At 38.0% G+C, this 24,565-nt stretch overlaps 1 pseudogene; it reads left to right on the top strand.

Annotated features, from left to right (window-relative positions):
- LOC136309408 (ABC-type organic anion transporter ABCA8-like) overlaps positions 1 to 24,565 on the top strand; it is a 110,160-nt pseudogene that overhangs the window by 46,492 nt on the left and 39,103 nt on the right.

Below are 24,565 nucleotides of genomic sequence, written 5' to 3'. Positions count from 1 at the left end.
AGAATTAATAACCTTGCTTTTTATATTTTAGAATTACAGCTTTTCATTAGCATGCAATACCAAAAGAATGAATTGCTTCCCAGTTCTTATGGATATTATTAGTAATGGGCTACTTAGAATGATTAAACCATCAGCACATATCCAAACTGACAGAAATTCAAATATGTATGTAAGTATATACTCTTATGGACTTTCTTCCATCAGGAATCTCCCAGATCACTCTTTTAAATGCTGATATTTTATTCTTATTTGAGTAAACCACTGCATGATAAATTATCATTTGGATTTATGCTAGCTCTGTTGTTTTGGAAATCAACATAATTTTCAGAGCTTCATGTTTTAATGCAAGGTAACTATAACAACATATATTTTCATAGAGAATTCGGGGAAATAATGTGAAAGTATACATCACTGTGACCAGTACAAAAATAACAACAAAAAAAAGGTAGAGCAAGAGAAAAAAAATAGAAGCCCTATTATTACTTTTATAAATGGTACAAAAGAAAAATCTTTAGGACAAATTCAGGTTAGAATTGCAGACTAGTTACATTACAGTTACTCCAATTCTCTGTAAAAACATTAATTCCTAGAGGACTGCTCTAGACCAAACTAGCTTTTTTATAAAGGCAAAAACATCTTATATATTGAAAAATGTCCCAGCTGATTAGAATATACACAGCCCTGAAGTTTGGAAACTAGAATACCTATCAGAGTTTGTCATCATTATTTTTAGATTGTTTCTTAAATCTAAATATATATTTCCTCCTAGAGCGTTCTTCAAGCATGTATTTTTAACACTATGGAATACCCTGTAGGTAGGATAGAGACGCGAACATGAAAAGCACTGAATTACTTCTTTGGTAGATACATAAAAGCATCCTGTTTAGCTAGGGTGAGTTGTCTGATGATACCAACCAGCTCAGCTGACCTTATATTTATATACCTAACATCTTAACTTTAACAGTTCCAGGATTTCATTTTATACTCTATTAAAATTTACTTACTCATTGCACAGATAAGAGTTTCTGTGATTGCAGACCTTGCTCTGTCATCCCTGACATCAGTGGGTTTGCCATAGGATACTGATCCTTCTCAGCATGCAGGTGTTCGGGGAAGATTCTGACAACAACTTAATGTCACCTTTCTGTGGCAGCAAGTGTGTCTCTGATGGTCAGGCTAAAGATCATCAGGCTCTGGTTTTGACTTTCTTTCAGTAATGTGCTTGATCAAACCACAACTATGTGAGTCATGACACAATGGGTCTATTTTAAAGAGGATTTCAGAATCTTCTGTCCTTAAAGATGTTTATAAACAGGAGCAGAAATATGTAACACAAGGGCAAAGGTTTTCCTTGGAGATTTTGCTTCCCTTCTAGTACATCGTCTTTACTCTGGAATCCCCAGCAATACTTACCTGGTCTTGTGGTGTACTTAGAAACACAGCTTGCTATCACTGTCCCCATAAATATCTGGTATGATTTTTTAGTCTAGTTATTACATTTGAAACATTGGAAAGATTAGTTAAGAAACCAAACGTCTCAAATACGAATTATCATTATATAGCATCAGGATCAATTTTAGAATCATAAAATAAAAAATCTTACTCATATTACTTTCTAAGTGTGTAATGTTAGCCATTCATTCACCATTGAATTAATTCTGTATCCATAAATGTGAGTATAGAGCTAAAAGTCAAGCTTCAAAACTGGATTGGTAGTAAAAGAGTTTGGTAACAAAGGAGAGATGTAAGGTAAGGTTATACATAATCTGTTTAATATTTTTAAAATGTATTCTAGGAAATGAATTTTGAATTTGTTCATTCAGCTCCTAACATTCTTTGTATTTTCAAAAGCATATGCATATTTCAGATGAACACACATTCTATTCCATATTCTGGATGGTTTTGGCATCCTGCTGTGCTCCTTATATCGCCATGAGCAGCATTGATGATTACAAGGTAACAATGAGTAACTGAAACTTTCCTTACTTTGTATGGTTACATATTTAAGGTAATATATTTATGGGATTTTTCAAAAGGCTATTTATATGTGTTTAATAGAGCAGCCAACTCAGACATAATTCTAAGTTGTAAAAATAAAAGGAAGTTTTATAAGTGGAAATATAAATGTATAAATAAATATATTATACAGAATAAATCTAAAATTGATATGAATATATAAAGCACTAAAAATAACTGAGAAAGGAAAACAATGTTGAAAGACATATATCTGACTTCAAGGCTTACTGCTGTTATAGTAACTAAGAAAGTGTTGTAATTAAGGAAAATCATATAAATATATACAATGGCATAAACATTTCAGATATAAAACCATATATGTATCATAGATTGATTTTCAACAAAACTGCTAGAGTTTTCAAATGAAGTAAGGTTAGTCTTATCAGCAAATTGTATAGAAACAACCTGATACTGTTATGAAAGAATTGTCCTTGGCCCTGGCCTGTCTGCTCCGTGGTGGACTGTTGATCCAGCATGTAGATATCCTGGATTTAATTTTCAGTCAGAGAACACAAGAGAAGCAACCACCTGCTTCTGTTTTCCTCCCCCTCCCTCTTCTCTTTCTCTTCCTTTTCCACAGCTATGGCTCGATTGATTCCAGTGCATTGCTTCCAGGTGCTGAGGCTGGCTCCCGGGAGCCTCTATCTCAGGTGCTAAAAATAGTTTTGTTGCAAACATCAGCCCTAGATGGACAGACCATCAACCCCAGACAAGTGTTGCCGAGTGAATCACAGTCAGGGTGCATGCGGGAGTCTGTCTATGTCCCCTCCTCTCACTTGAGAAATAAAAACATTTTCTCAAAACTCATGTCCCATCATACACAACATTATTTTGAAGGAACCATAGGTCTTATAGTAGCAAAGTTTTCTTAGTTGGGTCACAGGAAGCATTTACCATAAAAGAAAATGATACCTTGAACTTCATCAAAGTTAATACTTTTTTTTTTTCTTTTTTCTTTTCTGAAGCTGGAAACAGGGAGAGACAGTCAGACAGACTCCCGCATGCGCCCGACCGGGATCCACCCGGCACGCCCACCAGGGGCGAAGTTCTGCCCACCAGGGGGCGATTCTCTGCCCATCCTGGGCATCGCCATGTTGCGACCAGAGCCACTCTAGCGCCTGAGGCAGAGGCCACAGAGCCATCCCCAGCGCCCGGGCCATCTTTGCTCCAATGGAGCCTTGGCTGCGGGAGGGGAAGAGAGAGACAGAGAGGAAAGCTCGGCGGAGGGGTGGAAAAGCAAATGGGCGCCTCTCCTGTGTGCCCTGGCCGGGAATCGAACCCGGGTCCTCCGCACGCTAGGCCGACGCTCTACCGCTGAGCCAACCGGCCAGGGCTAAAGTTAATACTTTTTGTTCTTTGTAAAACACCATTAAGAAAATAAAAAGCTATGGGCTGGGAGAAAAATATTCACAATGCATTTATTTATTTAATTATTTTTATTTTTTGTATTTTTCTGAAGCTGGAAATGGGGAGAGACAGTCAGATAGACTCCCGCATGCGCCCGACCAGGATCCACCCGGCACGCCCACCAGGGGCAACGCTCTGCCCACCAGGGGGCGATGCTCTGCCCCTCCGGGGCTTCGCTCTGCCATGACCCGAACCACTCTAGCGCCTGGGGGAGAGGCCAAGGAGCCATCCCCAGCGCCCGGGCCATCTTTGCTCCAATGGAGCCTTGGCTGCCGGAGGGGAAGAGAGAGACAGAGAGGAAGGAGGGGGGGTGGAGAAGCAAATGGGCGCTTCTCCTATGTGCCCTGGCCGGGAATCGAACCCAGATCTCCCGCATGCCAGGCCGACGCTCTACCGCTGAGCCAACCGGCCAGGGCCCACAATGCATTTATATAACAAAAGATTTGTATCAACAATATAAAGAATTCTTACATCTCAGTAATAGAAGATAACCTAATTTCAAAGATGGGCAAAACATTTGAGCAGATACTCATGAAAGAACTATAAATGGAAAATACTTCCATACAAAGATAGCTAAAGACCTGGTGGGTTGGCTCAGCGGTAGAGCATTGGTCCGGTGTGTGGAAGTCCCAGGTTTGATTCCTGGTCAGAACACAGAGGACAAGCGCCTATCTCCTTCTCCACCCTTGCCCCTCTCCTTCCTCTCTCTCTCTCTTCCCCTCCCACAGTCAAAGCTCCATTGGAGCAAAGTTGGCCCGGGCACTGAGACAACTCCATGGCCTCCTCCTCAGGTGCTAGAATGGCGATTGCAGGGGAGTAATACTCCAGATGGGCAGATCATCACCCCCTGGTGGGCACATGCAAAAGTTTGATTGCCTGTCTGCTTCTAACTTTGGAAAAATACAAAAACAAAAACAAAAAAACCACCCCAAAAATAAAAGATAGTTTATATCAACCTTACTCACCAAAATAAAATGAATAAATTTTTTTAAATAAATTTTTATTAATGGTAATGGGATGACATTAATAAATCAGGGTGCATATGTTCAAAGAAAACATGTCTAGGTTATTTTGTCATTAAATTGTGTTGCATACCCCTCACCCAAAGTCAGATTGTCCTCTGCCACCCTCTATCTAGTTCTCTGTGCCCCTCCCCCTCCCCCTAACTCTCTCCCTCCCTCCCTCCCATGTCCTCCCTCCCCCCACCCCTGGTAACCACCACACTCTTGTCCATGTCTCTTAGTCTCGTTTTTATGTTCCACCAATGTATGGAATCATGTAGTTCTTGTTTTTTTCTGATTTACTTATTTCACTCCCTATAATGTTATCAAGATCCCACCATTTTGCTGTAAATGATCTGATGTCCTCATTTCTTATGGCTGAGTAGTATTCCAGAGTGTGCCACATCTTCTTTATCCAGTCTTCTATTGAAGGGCTTTTTGGTTGTTTCCATGTCTTGGCCACTGTGAACAGTGCTGCAATGAACATGGGGCTACATGTGTCTTTACGTATCAATGTTTCTGAGATTTTGGGGTATATACCCAGTAGAGGGATTGCTGGGTCATAAGGTAGTTCTATTTGCAGTTTTTTGACTAACCACCATACTTTCCTCCATAATGGTTGTACTACTTTACAGTCCCACCAACAGTGAATGAGGGTTCCTTTTTCTCCACAGCCTCTCCAACATTTGCTATTACCCGTCTTGTTGATAATAGCTAATCTAACAGGGGTGAGGTGGTATCTCATTGTAGTTTTGATTTGCATTTCTCTAATAACTAATGAAGCTGAGCATCTTTTCATATATCTGTTGGCCATTTGTATCTCTTCCTGGGAGAAGTGTCTGTTCATGTCTTCTTCCCATTTTTTTATTGGATTGTTTGTTTGTTTGTTGTTGAGTTTTATGAGTTCTTTGTAAATTTTGGATATTAGGCCCTTATCTGAGCTGTTGTTTGAAAATATTATTTCCCATTTAGTTGGCTGTCTGTTTATTTTGATATCAGTTTCTCTTGCTGAGCAAAAACTTTTAATTCTGATGTAGTCCCATTCATTTATCTTTGCCTTCACTTCTCTTGCCATTGGAGTCAAGTTCATAAAATGTTCTTTAAAACCCAGGTCCATGATTTTAGTACCTATGTCTTCTTCTATGTACTTTATTGTTTCAGGTCTTATATTTAGGTCTTTGATCCATTTTGAATTAATTTTAGTACACGGGGACAGGCTGTAGTCGAGTTTCATTCTTTTGCATGTGGCTTTCCAGTTTTCCCAACACCATTTGTTGAAGAAGCTTTCCTTTCTCCATTGTGTGTTGTTGGCCCCTTTATCAAAGATTATTTGACCATATATATGTGGTTTTATTTCTGGGCTTTCTATTCTGTTCCAACGGTCTGAGTGTCTATTTTTCTGCCAATACCATGCTGTTTTGATTATCGTGGCCCTATAATATAGTTTAAAGTCAGGTATTGTAATGCCCCCAGCTTCATTCTTTTTCCTTAGGATTGTTTTGGCTATTCGGGGTTTTTTATAGTTCCATATAAATCTGATGATTTTTTGTTCCATTTCTTTAAAAAGCTCATAGGGATTTTGATGGGAATTGCATTAAATTTGTATATTGCTTTGGGTAATATGGCCATTTTGATTATATTTATTCTTCCTATCCAAGAACAAGGAATATTTTTCCATCTCATTGTATCTTTTTCGATTTCCCTTAACAATGCTTTGTAATTTTCATTATATAGGTCCTTTACATTCTTTGTTATGTTTATTCCTAGGTATTTTATTTTTTTTTGTTGCAATCGTGAAGGGGATTATTCTTTTGAGTTCGTTTTCTAATATTTCATTGTTGGCATATAGAAAGGCTATGGACTTTTGTATGTTAATTTTGTATCCTGCGACCTTACTGTATTGGTTTATTGTTTCTAATAATCTTTTTGTGGAGTCCTTTGGGTTTTCGATGTATAGGATCATATCATCAGCAAAAAGTGATACCTTTACTTCTTCTTTTCCGATATGGATGCCTTTTATTTCTTTGTCTTGTCTGATTGCTCTGGCCAGAACTTCTAGCACCACGTTAAATAAGAGTGGAGAGAGTGGACAACCCTGTCTTTTTCCTGATTTAAGGTAGAAAGTCCTCAGTTTTATGCCATTTAATAGGATGTTGGCTGATGGTTTATCATATATGGCCTTTATCATGTTGAGATATTTTCCTTGTATACCCATTTTGTTGAGAGTCTTAAACATAAAATTGTGTTGTATTTTATCAAACGCCTTTTCTGCATCTATTGATAAGATCATGTGGTTTTTGTTCTTTGTTTTGTTGATATGGTGTATTACGTTAACCGTTTTGCGTATGTTGAACCATCCTTGAGATTCTGGGATGAATCCCACTTGATCATGATGTATTATTTTTTTAATATGTTGTTGTATTAGGTTTGCCAGTATTTTGTTTAGTATTTTAGCATCTGTATTCATTAGAGATATTGGTCTGTAGTTTTCTTTCTTTGTGCCATCCTTGCCAGGTTTTGGTATGAGGGTTATGTTGGCCTCATAAAATGTGTTTGGAAGTATTGCTTCTTCTTCAATTTTTTGGAAGACTTTGAGTAGAATAGGAACCAAGTCTTCTTTGAATGTTTGATAGAATTCACTAGTATAACCGTCTGGGCCTGGACTTTTATTTTTGGGGAGGTTTTTAATAGTTTTTTCTATTTCCTCCCTGCTGATTGGTCTGTTTGTTTAGGCTTTCTGCTTCTTCATGACTCATTCTAGGAAGGTTGTATTGTTCTAGGAATTTATCCATTTCTTCTAGATTGTTGTATTTGGTGGCATATAATTTTTCATAGTATTCTACAATAATTCTTTGTATATCTATGATGTCTGTGGTGATCTCTCCTCTTTCATTTTGGATTTTATTTATTTGAGTCCTGTGCCTTTTTTCCTTGGTGAGTCTTGCCAAGGGTTTGTCAATTTTGTTGATCTTTTCAAAGAACCAGCTCCTTGTTTTATTGATTTTTTCTATAGTTTTTCTGTTCTCTATTTCATTTATTTCTGCTCTGATTTTTATTATCTCCTTTCTTCGGCTGGTTTTGGGTTGTCTTTGTTCTTCTTTTTCTAGTTCCTTAAGGTGTGAAGTTAAGTGGTATACTTCGGCTCTCTCTTGTTTGTTCATATAGGCCTGAAGTGATATGAACTTTCCTCTTATTACTGCTTTTGCTGCATCCCAGAGATTCTGATATGTCGTATTTTCATTTTCATTTGTCTGTATATATCTTTTGATCTCTGCGCTTATTTCTTCTTTGACCCATTCATTTTTTAGAAGTATGTTGTTTAGTTTCCACATTTTTGTGGGTTTTTCCCCCTCTTTTTTGCAGTTGAATTCTAGTTTCAAGGCTTTATGATCAGAGAATATGCTTGGTACAATTTCAATTTTTCTAAATTTGCTGATATTGTCTTTGTGGCCCAACATATGGTCAATTCTTGAGAATGTTCCATGTACACTAGAGAAAAATGTATACTCTGTCGCTTTGGGATGAAGTGTCCTGTAGATGTCTATCATATCCAGGTGTTCTAGTATTTCCTTTAAGGCCACTATATCTTTATTGATTCTCTGTTTGGATGACCGATCTAGAGCCGTCAGCGGTGTATTGAGGTCTCCAAGTATGATTGTATTTTTGTTAGTTTTTGTTTTAAGGTCAATAAGTAGCTGTCTTATATATTTTGGTGCTCCTTGGTTTGGTGCATATATATTAAGGATTGTTATGTCTTCTTGATTCAACTTCCCCTTAATCATTATGAAATGACCATTTTTGTCTCTGAGTACTTTTTCTGTCTTGTAGTCAGCATTATTAGATATGAGTATTGCTACGCCTGCTTTTTTTTGGGTGTTGTTTGCTTGGAGTATTGTTTTCCAGCCTTTCACTTTGAATTTGTTTTTATCCTTGTTGCTTAGATGTGTTTCTTGTAGGCAGCATATAGTTGGATTTTCTTTTTTAATCCATTCTGCTACTCTGTGTCTTTTTATTGGTAAGTTTAATCCATTTACATTTAGTGTAATTATTGACACTTGTGGGTTCCCTACTGCCATTTTATAAATTGCTTTCTGTTAGTTTTGTATCTAGTTTGATTCTTCTCTTTTGTTTTTCTATCATTTGTTTTTGTTTGTTTGTGTTCCATACTTCTTTCCTCTGTTGCTACCTTTTTTAAGTCAAGTGTTTTTGTGGTGGTTTTTTCAAGGGTGGTTACCATTAAGTAATGAAAAGGGTACCTACCATATTCATTGTAGTACCCTATCTTATGAGTATTTCTGCACTTCATCATCCTTTGCTACTGTTAATCTCCATTCTCTTTCCCCTTTTTTTCCTTTGTTGTCACAGTTTAAGTTTGGTTTTATTGTGTTCTTGGTGGAGCTGTTACTTGTGGTGTTGTTTTCTTTTGTTCTTTGAATCTGGTTGGAAAACCCCCTTTAGTATTTCCTGGAGTGGGGGCTTTCTGCTGATAAATTCTCTCATCTTTTCTGTATTTGTGAATGTTTTTATATCTCCTTCATACTTGAAGGATAGCTTTGATGGGTATAGTATTCTTGGCTGAAAGTTCCTCTCTTTCAGGGCTTTAAGTATTGGGGTCCACTCTCTTCGAGCTTAGAGTTTCTGCTGAGAAATCTGATGATAATCTTATAGGCCTTCCTTTGTATGTTGTACTCTTCTTTTCCCTGGCTGCCTTGAGAATTTTTTCTTTGTCATTGGTTTGTGTCATCTTTATTATGATGTGCCTTGGAGTGGGTTTGTTGGGGTTAAGAAAACTCGGTGTTCTGTTTGCTTCTTGAATTTGAGGCTTTAGTTCTTTCCACAGGCTTGGGAAGTTCTCGTCTATTATTTGTTTGAGTATATTCTCCATTCCATTTTCTTTCTCTTCTCCCTCTGATATACCTATTATTCTTATGTTATTCTTTCTGATGGAGTCAGACAATTCCTGTAGGGCTTTCTCGTTTTTTATTATTTTTGAGTCTCTTTCTTTTTCTCTCTGTTGTGCCTCAAGTTGTTTGTCTTCTATTTCACTAATCCTATCTTCAATCTGGGCTGTTCTGTTAGCTAAGCTTGTTACCTCGTTTTTCAGCTCGTGAATTGAGTTTTTCATTTCTGTTTGATTTGTTTTTATAGTTTCAATTTCCTTGGGAATATATTCTTTGTGTTCATTGAGTTGTTTTCTGATCTCCCTAAATTGCCTTTCTGTGTTTTCTTGTATATTTCTGAGTATTTTTAAGATTTCTATTTTAAATTCTCTGTCATTTAGCTCCAAGGCTTCCAATATGTTAAGTCTTTTCTCCATAGATTTTTCCACATCCTTTTTTGTTACCTCTCTTTCTTTTGTATCCATAATATTCGATTTTCTCTTTCTTATTGGCATCTGAGGGTGGTCTTGTTGATAGCACTAATTAGAATTAATAAAGAGTAAAAAGTAAAAAAAAAAGGTAAAACACCCCACAAAAAAACCCAGTAATAATTTATTATTTCCCCCTTTTTTCTTTCTTCTCTTTCCCTCCTCTCCCCTCCTCAGGGAAATATCGTGATGACCTGTGAATTATATTATGCTAAGTGGAACAAAAACTGCCTGTGATGGAGGGCCTGATTTGGGGTGAAGAGTTCAAGGGGCAATAAAAGGGAGTAGGGACCTATTAAATGCAAAAAAAAAAAAAGCAAGAAAATCTTAGACAAGCATAAGATGATTTGCTTGTAAGTGATGGTCGACTAAGAGATATAATGAGAGGGATAAGAGGGAACCAGAAAAAAGGAGGAAAAAAAGAATAATAAAGGAGAAAAAAATAAAAATAATAAGTAAAAATCTGTTGTATTAAGTGGAGTGAAGACTAAATACAATGGAGACCTTGGGTTGGGAGGAATGCTAGTGAGTTAAAAAGCAACGTAAAAAGTACCCAAAATGCCACAAAAATAAACAAACAAACAAAAACAAAACAAAAACAAAAGCGAAAAAGAAAAATAAAGCCAAAAAAAACCCTTGAGTCCCAAATTAACTAATTTGTTTGTGATTGAGGATTAAATGGGAGGAAAGTAAAATGAGAAAAGAAAAAACGAATAGAAAGAAAAAAATAAGAAAAAGAGAAAAATGAAGGAAGAAAAAAAAAAGGAAGAGAAAAAAACAAAATAAAGCAAAAAAAAAAAAAGAGGAGAGAGTGAGAGTTAAGTGTTTTGGAGTATAACCTTAAAGTAGGGTGAGGATGAAGAAGAAAAATAAAATTTAATACTCATGGGTAGTGTAGTTCAAGAAAAGGGAAGCATAAGATGGGCAGAGAATAGAGGGACCGAGGTGGAGGAAATAGAAATGATAATAATAAAGGCAATAAGATAGAAGAAACAAACAACAACAAAAAAAAAATTAGTGGAACAAGTTGTAAAGTCTGTGGATTTTTCTTGATTTTGAGAGGTTAACTTCTTCCTTTTTCTTTTCTCTCCCTCTTCCTGGTCGGTGACTCTGTACCTCAGGCTCTGCCCCTGTGTCACACTTAGGTAGGGATTTGCAGTTGATGGGATTCTATGGCAATGTCATATAATTGGCTTTAGTCTTGCTGGTCGTCAAGGCTTGTTGGCGTTTGCAGGGTCCAACGATGAGAGAGTTTGCTTTCCTGGAGTCTCTCTCCTAGTCCCCCCTTCCTGAATTAGCAGCCTGGTGATCCAGCTATAAGGCTGCAACTGCTTCTGCCTGGGGAGTAAGAGGCTCAAAGAGCTAGGAAATCCCCATTCTATCCCCACTCAGCGCAAGGCTTTGGGAAAGGCTCTGGCAGTCAGAGCATCCAGTGTAATCAGGCGGGGGTGGGAGTCAATTGTTGTCAAGGTGACTGTTCAGCACCTAGCATTCAGTTGGACCACTCAACCCAGGCTTTCCACACTTTGTAGCCTGTTTTGGCTGGGAAGAAGAGGCACTACTTTCTGTTTGCGACTAGTGTAGTATAGATCTTATTATCTGCCAAGTCCCTCTTGTTAGCATTTATCCCTGAATATGGAGGCTCTATCAATCAGAAATTGCCCCCGCCCCTTTAGCGAGAGGCACTAAAAAAATATTACGCCTCTTGTCTTGGATTGCTGAACTGAGAGAGATCTTATCAATTAGAACCCGTGGGTGCGCAGATTTTATGGGTTAAGCTAATTTCAGTGATTGGGACCGCAGCTGTGCTCCCGAAGGTATTTCAGGCTGCCTGCCCGCCCCTCCCCCAATGCTTGATTGTTAGCTTGAATGGCTGGGTGAGGTGCCCCGCCCACGGAGAGAATCTCCCAAGTAGGGAAGACCGCCCTGGCGCCTCTCCCGCTTGCCCCGCCGCTGGCGGCTGAATCGCACCAGGCACAGGATAATGGGGCACCCTGGGTGTGTGGGCCAGTAGGGCGCTCTGGGCGCATGGAATGCCCAGGGCACGTGCGCGAATGGGGTGCTCCGGGCACCAGTGGCTGGGGACTCTCACTTGCAGTGCGTGGGCCGCTGGGAACGTTAGCGGTGCTCGCTCTGCAATCGGACTGGGTGCGCGCCGGTGGCTGCTCGCCGCTCCCCAGTGTGGGCCGACTCACCACAGGCGCACCTCCTCCGCGGCTTGAATGAACGTCCTCCACACCCTCGTCTCTCAGATTCAAGTGATAACAGTCCTTTCGCTTTCAGTTTGTGTGGAACTCCGGAATGCTCCGAGGATAAATTTTTCTGTTTCTAGTTGAAAAATTTGTTGTGATTTTGGGGAGATCTGTCGGACGCGCTGCTCATGGTGCCATTTCCATGACGTCATTTCAAAATGAATAAATTTTAAAATGACTGACAATATCAAGATTTTGAGAGATTGTGCAGTAACTTCAATTCTCATACATTTCTAGTAAGAATGTAAATGATGTATTCACTTTGCAAAACAATTTGGCTCTTTCTTTTAAATTCAAAATACATTTACTATATGACACAGCAATTCCTCTCCTAAATATTTACCTGAGAGAAAACACTTTCCACAGGTAGACTTGTACATTAATATTCTTAACAGCTTTATTTATAACAGCCAACTACTTAAGCCTCCAAATAGCCACTGTAAGGTATTTTTCCCCGCTGAGAAGGAAGGAAGAGGTCAGAGCCACAAAGTGTGGAATAGCAAATGTCTTTATTGAGTACAGAGCACGCATCCCGCCTGGCAAGGTTCCCTGGCCCCGAAGAAAGAAAGATGGAGGAGATGGAGGCTAGGGAAGTTGCATGGATTAAACCGCGTGGGAGATATTTAAAGGGGTCCTTCTAGGGAAGTGGAGCTAATATGACGTGGTGAAATCCCACTGGCTGGCAGATGATTGCTTCTTTCCAAATGGTTCCTGTGAAGCCTCCTTTTGGCACGCTTGATTGTGGGCGGTCCTAACCAAAGTTCACGGGTCTGAGTTCCCACGTGACCATCCCCCATTATCCACCGACCTTACAGCCACCAAGTTGTGAGCTGATAAATTCTGGTGTAGTCACACAATGACTACTCAGCAATACAAAAGGGACAAGTAATAAATGCATCAACAGGAATGAAATGAAAAAGAGTAAATACTGAATGATTTCATTTATATGGAGTTCTCAAAAATGTAAAACTAATACATAATGGCCAGAAGCAGACCTGTGGTTTCTTGTAACCAGCAATGAAAGCTGTGACTACAAAGAAGAATGGGAAATTTGGGAGGCTGAAGAGAAATGTTATTATACTTGGATTATGATAGTGATACAATAATGTATGCATTCATCAAAACTCATGCAACTGTTAACTTAATATGGGTACCTTTTCTTGTTTGAAAATTACATTTCAAAAAAGTTAATAAAAAATAATGGTTGAACTAGAAGGCAATGCTATTTTTAAAATGTCAAGAACATAAAGAAATAAAAAGAAAATTCCAGTGTTTAACTAACAGTCTATGTATTTATAAATTTTCATTTGCAGACACTCTTTCATTAATCTAAATAATTCTTTAGTGAGTTTAATGTGTCTATAAACTGTCAGAGCATTTTATTAAAACGAAGATTCTGATTCAGTAGTTCTGAAGGGGGGACAAATTTTGAGAAATAATCATAGGCTGTTGAATATACAGCTATCCATTGCCTTATCACAGCTCACATTTTACAGTCTCACTGTATCACGGATTTTAAAATTGTATATATATCTTATTTTGTATTGTGGATTTTTCTCTGTATTGTAGGATTTAATGGTATATAGCTATTTTATATATTGATTATCTTAATTATTTTTGCAGTAAAATAAGCATTTACTAGCCTAAAAATTTGAAAAAATATATAAAAATATTAATTAAACATATTAAAATAATATTTAATCAAAATAAAATATGTAACATACAGCAAATGAGTAGACAAAGACTCTCAGGTATGGAGAACGCAGCTATGGCCATGTCTCCTTGAGCTAGTTTGCCCACGTGAGATCGTTCAGGGCACACTATAGCCTGATGGATGGAAGGTGACCAACCAGAGCACTGTGTTCTGTATATATAAATAATAAAATAAATAAGAGCTCGCTACTTTGCCAATTCTCACCTATTGCCGGGGCTCTGGAACATAACCCCTAAGATAGATGAGGGACCACTGTATATGATGGATTCATGCAGGCCATCTTGCATTAGCTTTACTTTTAAATTTTAATACAATGTCCTGTGATAGCTCCATTTTTGACACTTTATTATGCAAAATCCATTATACCTTGCATACCATCTTCATCCGTGTCGTTTCCTCCCCATAGTAATTCTGTTGCCCGAGGAAAGAGAATTATCTATGTAATATTTCCTTTCCTCTGTGGAATCTCCAGGAATCTAAGAAAAGAACACTTCCTGGTCTAATGTAACTGTCAGTCATTTTAGCATCACATAGTCCAAACTTGAACTTCACCCACAGAATGCTTTCTTTCTGTGGGCTGTGTGATGCCATGATTTGACCATGTTTCTCTGAATATTTTGGCCACTGTGTCTTTGTGTCCTTTGGACTGTCTTACTCCTCTACCTTATCTCTAAATTTTGGAAATCCCCAGATCTCAACCCCTGGTTCTCTTTTCATGTGATATGTCATTTTCTCCCAGGCAAGCTCATGTAACACTAGGGCTTCAAATCCCTCTCCATACGGGCCACACATAGATTTGACTTGAGCTCTCTAATTTATGATTTCTCCTTCAATGATGATCCAAACTCCTCTCTTAGCTTTCTTGAAGCATCACAGACTCTTAAAGTTCATGCTCCTAAAATTAAATTTATATTCTTAAATGTGTTTCCTTTTATATTTTCTGTCTCCATAAATGTCAGCACTATGCATCAGTCACCTCATCAGTAACATAAATCCATCCTTCAATTCTCCCACATTCTCACCCACATATCAAGATCCTGAAATACGTATCAGTTGCCCTACCTGAGTGCATCCATGTTGGGAGATTTTGATATGAATACTTAGGTCCAATTACATTTCAGACAAGAGCATCATTTTGCTAGTCAACAACTATTAAAAAGGGAATGTAAAAGAAAAAAATGTTCAAAATTATTAGAAAAGTTAAGTATAATTTTTGTACAAAACCACATCTCTAGATAAGATGTTTTAAAATATGTAAATTACTGGTTTATTCAGAAAATGATGAGGGACACAAAATATGTTTGTATTAGTGAAGGCATTTATACTTATGTGCATAGACACAAATATTTTTGTGGTAGTAAATACTTGAATATGTGGTATGGCAAAACTACTGTAACATGCCATTTACTAAGATAAAAAGAATAAAGAAAATATATATATATATATTTAATGTACTATAGAAAAAGAGAGAGAGAGCACAGTTCGAACTGAGTCAAAGAAGAATCACTCTGATAAAAGTGAGCTGCTTAGAGAAACTATACCAGCCACCCCATAAGTCATTAGCCAATGTGTTGTTTACCAAAGTGTAGACACCTTTATTATTCTGAAGTCTCCTCTCACAAATTTCCTTAGGTGTCTGATGAACATCACTGGTGTTAGGTAAAGCGTCAAACTGACCATTTCTGTTTGAAACAATTCATATCCCTTGGTCCAGATAACATGTGTAGTCATAGGGCAGAATTGTTACAAGTAAATATTTCATTTGAATATTTTATTACATAATCCATATTTTTCTAAAACCTCAATTGAAAAACCCTTCGTATTTCTGTTGTCTCCTAACCAGATCAGAACTTGGTCCCAGCTGCGGATTTCGGGGCTCCTCCCTTCTGCTTACTGGATTGGGCAGGCGCTGGTGGACGTTCCCCTGTACTGGCTGATATTCCTTCTCATGTATTTAGGGAACCTCACTTTCAGCTCCTTTGATGATATATTTCAAGATGTAGTTAAAATCATGGCAGTAAGTTACAATAGTCACAAAACAGATATTATTTAATTAGAAAATTTGAAGATACCGTTTTCATTGATATTTCCATTGTTGTGAATTATTAATAACCATAAAACCCTGTGCTATGCCAATAATTTGAATCCTAAATATTTTCCTAGATGGCATTTGTCTTTAAACTTCACATTCCTGTTCATTTCAGATCCCGTGCGCTATTGGATACGCCATATTCCTTATCTTCTTTACGTATGTAATTTCGTTCATTTTTCGCAAGGGGAGAAAAAATAGTGGCATTTGGTCTTTTTGCTTCCTTATTGTAAGTATGTTCTTTTAACATTAATTTTATATATGTAGTGTACAATTCTGAGCTAATACTTTAAAATTTGCCCTTGGTATTAATATTACAATCTAAAATATTTTAAGTTTGCATATGTATGGGTCCCTTTCAGAATCGGCATCTTTTTCTCTCCATTTCTACCCTTGATTTTCTTTAAAAGTGGCCAATATTTTTCAACCAAAAACTATTTAATAGAAGGAAATCTGGAAACCATCTGTATTTTCTTTTTACTGAAAAAGAAATATCCCCAAAGACCTCCATGAAGTTATACAAATGTTGTTCCTATCATAGTTAAAACTAGAAACAACTTCTTCAACTTTCCTCTAAGACTTACTTCAATAAAGCAACATTTATTTTACCAAAATTAGGAGGAATAATGTATATGATTGAATAAGCATCTATTCTAGTTTGCTGTCATTTTTGGGGTGCCAAAAAAGTAAATTATCAATTCAACAAACACGTGGCTGGCTTCCACAATATTTCACAAACTAAGACTGATCGTGGAGAAAAAATAGTTTCTACACCAAAGGAGCTTCAGAGGGAGAACAGATGAGTAAACAGCCACTTACTCAGAGTGAGAAGGCAAAGGATGTCTAGATACTATCCATCTTTCAAAGTCTAATTTAATAACTGGGTAATGAGAAGTTCTATGAAAACCAGAGAAGGGAGGGAGTCCTTAATGAAAGTGAGAGCAGAGATTTCCTTTTGAAAGTGAAACTTAAAGAAGACTAAGATTTCAACAGCCAGAGAAAATGATGATACAAATACAAAATAATAGATGAACATAAATGCAAAGTGAAGAAAGCCCAGGCTAGGAGGCAGTCCTAACTACTGGTAATAGTCTGACATGAATATGAGTGGACACCAGCTACAGCCTGAGCATGGTCCTGGTTATGGTGAACATAATGGTTTGAACCATGACTGGCTTTAACTGATGGTCTCAAGAATGTATTCTACAGATGGTAGGATTCCATGGAATCTTACAATGCAGATAAGAAGTATGATCAGAGACACTCTCCTAGGAGGAATATTTGGGAATCCATAACATGATGGTTTGTAACAGAAATTAGAAGCACCAAAACATTTTGGAAGGCATTACAATAGTTTAAAAGAAAAAGTCTGAGAGTGTCAGTACTTGTAACTTTTTCTTATGCCTGAATTTGTATTTTAGTACTTCTCTAAACCTCTCCAGTTTATTAAATGCTTATACTTCTCCATTGGTTTAGTTAACAAAGGTCTCCTTTGATTGTTGCTTTATTCCTATTAGTAATCCATTTTAATTTTTACCTATGATTATTGCTTATCCACTATTCTGAATTTTACCTGCAAAAACAACATACACTACCCTTTTTCCATTTCAATAATTAAAATGTTCTGTATATTAAATCCTAGATTTATCTAGTGATGTCTCATTCATGATTCTCCAAGCCAAAGGCATGTGGCTAAGTGACCAAGAGAAAATGTCACTGGAGCTCTGCTGATTTCAGCTTGTTTCTTTTTCTTTTTTTGTATTTTTCTGAAGTTGGAAATGGGGAAGTAGTTAGACAGACTCCCACATGCGCCAGACCGGGATCCACCCTGCATGCCCACCAGGGGGTGATGCTCTACCCATCTGGGGCATCGCTCTGTTGCAACCAGAGCCATTCTAGCACCTGAGGCAGAGGCCACAGAGCCATCCCCAATGCCCAGGCCAACTTTGCTCCAATGGAGCCGTGGCTGCTGGAGTGGAAGAGAGAGACAGAGAGGAAGGAGAGGGGGAGGGGTAGAGAAGCAGATGGGTGCTTCTCCTGTGTGCCCTGGCGGGGAATCGAACCCAGGATTTCTGTACGCCAGGCTGATGCTCTACTACTGAGCCAACCGGCCAGGGCCTTAGCTTGTTTCTTATAAAATTTTTAAATAGGTAATTTATACTGCTCACAAAAAATTTGGAGATATTTCAGAATGAATATGAAGGTATAAAATATCCCCTTATTTTTGTGAGCAGAATATTAAACGTACTGAAGATGAATGGTGATGGAGGGAGACTTAACTTTGAGTGGTGAACACACAATGCAATATGGAGATGATGTGATATAGAACTGTACACCTGAACCTGTATAATTTTCTCAGCTTGATTTTGAGGTTGGAGTGGAAATTAGCAATATCTTTGAGATGCGCCATCTTAATTTCAAGCATATATTGAAGCTCAGAGTGGTTAACATGAATATTTGTATTTTTTGTAGATCACCTTCCTCTCTGTGGTTCCAGATTTGTTTTATTTTTTGCAATCTGAGATAACATATACTGTCATGTTTTGGATACCACACAGCACTTTTCTTGGCGCTTTGATATTATCTTCTGATGTAAGTAATACCACCATCTGTTTCAGTGTTCATAACTTATAACCAATAGTGAAAGCATTGTTTAGCCTTGGGACTTTATAACATGTTAAATATGCATGGCTATTTCATGAGTTCACGCTGAGTTGCCCCCGATAGAACAATATCCTCCAGCTGAACTGTAATAGACATGGTGACCCTAACTGATGGGTATGAAGGAAGGACAATGGGTGCTGAGAATGAGAGCAGCCTTTACGCTCAATCTGGGCTTTATCCGCTCCTGGGCATGCTCAGCTCTCAGCTCTAGAAGGAAGCAAATGAAATACTCCAAATGTTAGAGATTTCAGGATCTAGAGAAGCTCTCAAGGGGAATGAAATTCTTATTCCTTAGCTGACTGATACCAAACTTCTACAAATGGAAAGCAGGTACCATGTGTGAGTGAAGAGGTATCCATGGGCAGAGAAAAGAAAGGGGCCATATGAAAGGAACAGCGGACACCTGAGGTTGTGTGAAGGTCTGTGTGTTAAGGATGAATCCTGCCTCTCTTAGTGTTTGGGGAAGGTGGCTCAGACCCCCAATACTCTTTCACCAGGTGATGTATAATTGCTAAATCTTATTGCTTCCAATACAAGCACAATGGCTCATAGACCACAGAAAGAAGGAAGATAGCCCGTTGCTATACATTTGGGAATGGACACTTAAGCCAATACTCTTGGTGAAATAAGGGAACATGCCAGGAGGACTGTTCAATGAGCCAATTCACAATTATGTGGTTAAAATTCACAAAATAAAAACTCCTCTATTTAGTCATTTTCTTTATTTTTGCAGATTTTTTGGCGTTCTAATGGAGAAGCAAGTGCAGAGGCCTTTCTGACAGTCCTGATTGTAAGAACACACTCTTTAAAACTTTATCAGGTGCTCTACTAATCCAAACCCTTGTAATTTCTCTACACATGGTGAAACTTTTATTAAGGTCAATATATAGGATTTGTAGCCCATTGAGATAAAATATTTGTATAAATGAAAAAACATTTTTTATAAAGATCAGCTAACCAAATAATATGCTAATTTGCTTCCCAAAATTTAAGAACTATTAGAGGAGATGACGTAATGTAATGATATAACATTATTATATTTTTTCCTGTTTCTGTAAACAAAATGGAAAGTGAATTTGACAGTTTAACAATTTGACAAATTGATTATGAAAACTGGTAATGATTTGGCCAGACGTATCTTTGTAAAAGTCTAATTATTTCTAATTCATTCCTGATGTGAAATAATTTTTTTATTAGTGTTTCTAACTGTGCATCTACCTCTTTATTCCTAGCCTTTCCTTCATGTTATCATCTTCCTCTTTATTCTTCGATGTCTGGAATGGAAGTTTGAAAAGAAATCAAGGAGAAAGGATCCCTTCTTTCGGTTGGGAGAAATTAAATTGGATTCTTTCATTTCAGTGATCAATATTATAACATATTTTTCAGGCACTAATTAATGCATTAACTAAGAAGTGCCAAGTGTTAGAATAGGCCAGAGTAGTAACCATGTGTCAACACAAGTAGTAGAGCTCTACATACCTAAATTCAAGATTATAAATAGTGCAGCAAACAGACCTGAAACATTAAATATTAAGGACTCTAACTCTGTGTGCAGTGGAATAATGGGGAAAGTTACATGCAGCTAGTTCACTTTAAATAGCAGTTAATTTGAATAGATCTTCAGTTGAAGGAACTCTGTCGGTCCAGAAAGGAAGAATAGAATGATCAATAGGTCAAAGACAGCAGTAACCACTCCTTTCCTGTGGTTGTGAGAAGTCCAACTGGGGGACCATAGACTGGTTCAATTATTACTGGAACTTAAATGCTGAGACCTTTTTTGCACAATTCAAGGATGCAACCATAAGTACCTAATTCCCTCTGTGTTTCCCACACCATATCATTTCTTTGTTAACTATTACATATTATTGTATAGAAAACTTCCAAGAAAAAAGAAGACTTTTAAGAAAACTTCTAAGATCACTATGGAAGATTAGGCAAGAATAGGATGAGATTATATTCTGAATAAAAGGGACAGAGTTTGAATGGAGATGGAGAAAGTCTGATATATTCCAAAGGAATGGCCATGCTTAATAGGAGATTAAGAATCTTGTATTTTGGGAGGGGGCTATCTTGATTTCAAATATTCTGACCTAGTCTCCCAATGAAAATACAATAATGCCAGATTATTAGTGTGAAAGCTAGGATGGCCAGAATAATTATTTCAGTAATCTGATATTTAGATTTTTAGTCTGCTAATAGGTACTTTGTTACCTATTGATATATTTTAAAAATAATGTTTTATAGAAAAGAAGAATGAAAGATATATTAGATGCACTGGTCATTAAATATAGTATTACCATAGACAGAACAAGGGGGTTGTGAAGTAGGAAGGGCTCACTGTATTGAAGGAAGATTATGTTGGTTTAATTAGTTACTCAAGTACAAGATTTAGGGAAAGCACTGTTCTTGATACAAGGACAAAACCCCCAAATTTATTATTAATGGATGTTTTTGACTCCAGAATTTCTCCAAGAAGCAGCAAAGTTTGCCAAAATCCCGAAAAGCCAGAAGGGGAGGATGAAGATGTTCAGATGGAACGGGGGAGAACAGCAAATGCCATGACTTTTACAACCTTTGATGAGGTAAAAACACAAAATAGTTTATTTCAGCAAGTAACACAGATGTTGGCCAGTTACAGTGACTGCCTGTAGTCCAATCCTCTAATGATTCTGAGTTTCTCTAATTTATACATATTAGAATTATAACTTCATTTCAGCGGGTAGTCATCAGGTTGACATCTAACTGAGCAGATCAAAGGTCATGTTAACTTGCTTGGTCTTTCTTAAAACAAAAACCAAAATGTAAAATGAAATTGAAATTACAAAAGCCAAGAATGAATTTCTGAATTTTAGAAACAGAGCAATGGTGATGCTGATTACTGCTTCTTGAAGAAAGTTCACTCGACAAAGTTCAGGGCAGAGTCCAGGCCACACCATCTATATTTCCCTTTTGAGGGTGATCTGGTGCTTCTCCAAGTCTCTTTGCTTCTGTTCTGAGGGATGGGCTTTCTGCATAAAGTAATGTATTTCTAAGTAACTGACTTTGTAGGAATAAAAAATGACAGTCTCTTCTCACCTAAAATCAGTTCTGAAATTTTTAAGAATGAAACACTCTGCACAGCAGAGGATAGAGCTTCTTTCAGGTCACTGGAGAATATTAAGGTCTGACATGATTTACTTGTCATTTACAGAGACCGGTCATCATTGCCAGCTGTCTACGCAAGGAGTACAAAGGGAAGAGGAAACACTGCTTTTCAAAGATGAAGAAGAAAATCGCCACCAGAAATGTCTCTTTCTGTGTTAGAAAAGGTTGGACACAGGGGCTCTTCTCCTGATGGCTCAGGAAACTTCTTAGAGCTTTGTCGTTCTTGAGGATGATCATTCTGTGCATTAACTCTAGGTTCATACATAGACCCATCAACAGGGTGATCTTGACAGTTTCTTTTACATGGTTCATTTCTAAAGAAATTTATTAACTCATGTCTGTGGATATGGGCCTAGTAACATATACATGGAAACCCTAAGTGCTCTTTGAAATAAACCACTGAAACCATGACATTTTTATCTAATGAACATGACTGATTTCCTAGTGTTCATTATTCTTCCCCAAAAAACTAATGTGATGTCTCAGCACATTCTGAAGGCAAGAACAGCAGATGTTAGATGACTGTTCTGTGATATTATTTCATGATTCTTAGAATCACAGGAGAAGGAGTCTGACACACCTAGCTTCCAAGAGTGGCTTTGTTACTTCCCAACAGTATAACTCTGGGCAACTAACCTCATCCCTAAGACCTATTGTCCACAAATATGTAAGCAAAGATTATGATAACAACCTCTCAGGGGGCTGTGGCAATAAAATGAGATACTAATACAAAGCACATAAAACACTTGTCACGTAGTAAGACTTCAGACTACGTTTTATTCTTAATTTTACTATTGAAGTAAGTTTGTATTAAGCGTAACCTTTCTTTTTTCAGGTGAGGTTTTAGGATTACTAGGACACAATGGAGCTGGTAAAAGTACATCCATTAAGATGATAACTGGAGACACAGAACCAACTGCTGGACAGGTAGGTGAATTATGTGGAAAATGTGTTATCTAGTGGTGCTCAAATAAATTTTATAAGATGCTTAAATATACACAGAAAAGTCTCGTTTTTTCATTAGCTGAAGGAAGTGATTAATGTGGCAGAATAATGCATCATATATTATCACAGCAGAACACACCAAAATTAATCTTTAAAGGGGACAATTACCCATGACTTTAAAGGCATTTAGTGGGAATGTCCAGTATCAGTTCAGCAATCAATATCAGATCAGAATTCAAGCAAATCCTATTTAGAGTATTATAAAACACATGGATTTGCACCATTAATGAGCATTGTCCCCCCAATATTAATAAAAATGTTTTTTAAAAGGCACTTAATTAAGTAATCTAATTCATCGTCCTTCAGAAAGCACTTAGCTAATGGAACACATACTCTCATCAAACAGACTATTTTGGAGGAGTGGTTTAAAGACATGCCTTGAAGTTGAGTAACAGGTATATGAAGTCAACAGAATTATACATACAATTCAATGCATATAGAGGTCTAGGAAACAGAAAATGAGCTCAATTTATCAGTGACAACAGGAGAAAACTTTTCCCCAAAGTCTATGGCAGAAGATAGATAACCTTAAGAACTTCTTTGGAGAGTATGCCCAGGGGAGTGGAGAACAGAACTTAAGGCAGAGAGATCTGTGGAACTGCACCATGGGAAAGGGGTTGGTGGTCAAACCCTCAAAAACATCACCAAGCATGTGACTGACAGATTTCCCACTAAAGAGGAAGGAGAAAACTTATTCACAGTCACTCTGAAGCTGAGGTGAGAGCAGGTGTTCATGAAGGGGGCCTCTTGGTGATGGCGTTGGCTTAGCCGACTCTACTTGGACTCCTCAGTTCAGATGAGACCACACTCCATTCAATTACCACCTGAACCCTAAGTCATTATTTTATTTCTCTTAAAGCATGCACATTAAAGAGTTCCATTGATATACTGGAATAAAATATTGTAAAGGTTATGTGTGATCATATTTATAAAGCCAGCAAGTATTTGCATATCATGTAATCAGCTTTAATCAGATCAGCCGGTTTGTAAACAATGTCATTGTCTTGCTAAAATACTTCCAAAGACTTCTCACTGCACTCTGCCTGAAGGGAACCTCCCTTTGCAGGTCAGGGACTGATTTCCATGTTCCTGCTGTCACAACTCTCTCGTCTTTCCTGGGCCACTGTGCTCTGGGGCCCCTACCTTTGCCTGGAGTCTAAGAACACATTGAGCATCATCCCTCCACAAGGCTTTGCTGTGACCCAAATTGCTGTCCTTTCCCATGGCAGACGCCCACTCACCCTTCTGCTGAAAGGTCCCTCAGCAGACAGGCTTTCTCCAATCACCCTACCTCACGTCACTAACCTTAAATATTTGTGTCTATGCATTTACACTCTGACAACCTTCCTCAAATGCACAATGGTTGCAGATGATCAAACTCAAGGAGGCATGAGAATTTCTCTAGTTTTTCTGGGTTTCTAAGGAGAAAGACGTCATGGAAACACAGAGGAACAATGCATGTCGTAGAGCCTGAGAATGAACTCTTCCCTGCAGGTGCTACTAAAAGGCAGCAGTGACAGGGTCCCCCCGGAGTTCCTGGGGTACTGCCCTCAGGAGAACGCACTGTGGCCCAGCCTGACGGTGAGGGAGCACCTGGAGGTGTTCGCTGCGGTGAAAGGGCTGAGGAAAGCGGACGCCACTCTCGCCATCTCACGGTACATGGGGGACCCCCCTGTTCTCTACCCAAGGGGTCCACGGACACAGTTGGGAGTGACAACCTTCATGGGAAACTCAGGACTTCATAGGAGACTGTCAACACTGACCAGACCACACTGGGTAGATATGCAATTAGGAGCTGGTTTCCCCGATTTCCAGGTGTTATTTCTCATATCAGTATGGAAAGAAAAAGTGTTCATTGATAAAATTTTTCAAACGTATTCGATTTTAAGCATAAACTATCATTGA

The sequence above is a fragment of the Saccopteryx bilineata genome, chromosome 6 (assembly GCF_036850765.1).
Source record: "Saccopteryx bilineata isolate mSacBil1 chromosome 6, mSacBil1_pri_phased_curated, whole genome shotgun sequence".
Lineage (NCBI taxonomy): Eukaryota > Metazoa > Chordata > Mammalia > Chiroptera > Emballonuridae > Saccopteryx > Saccopteryx bilineata.
Note: the sequence above shows the minus strand (reverse complement) of the source record. Positions and strands in the feature narration are given on the sequence as shown.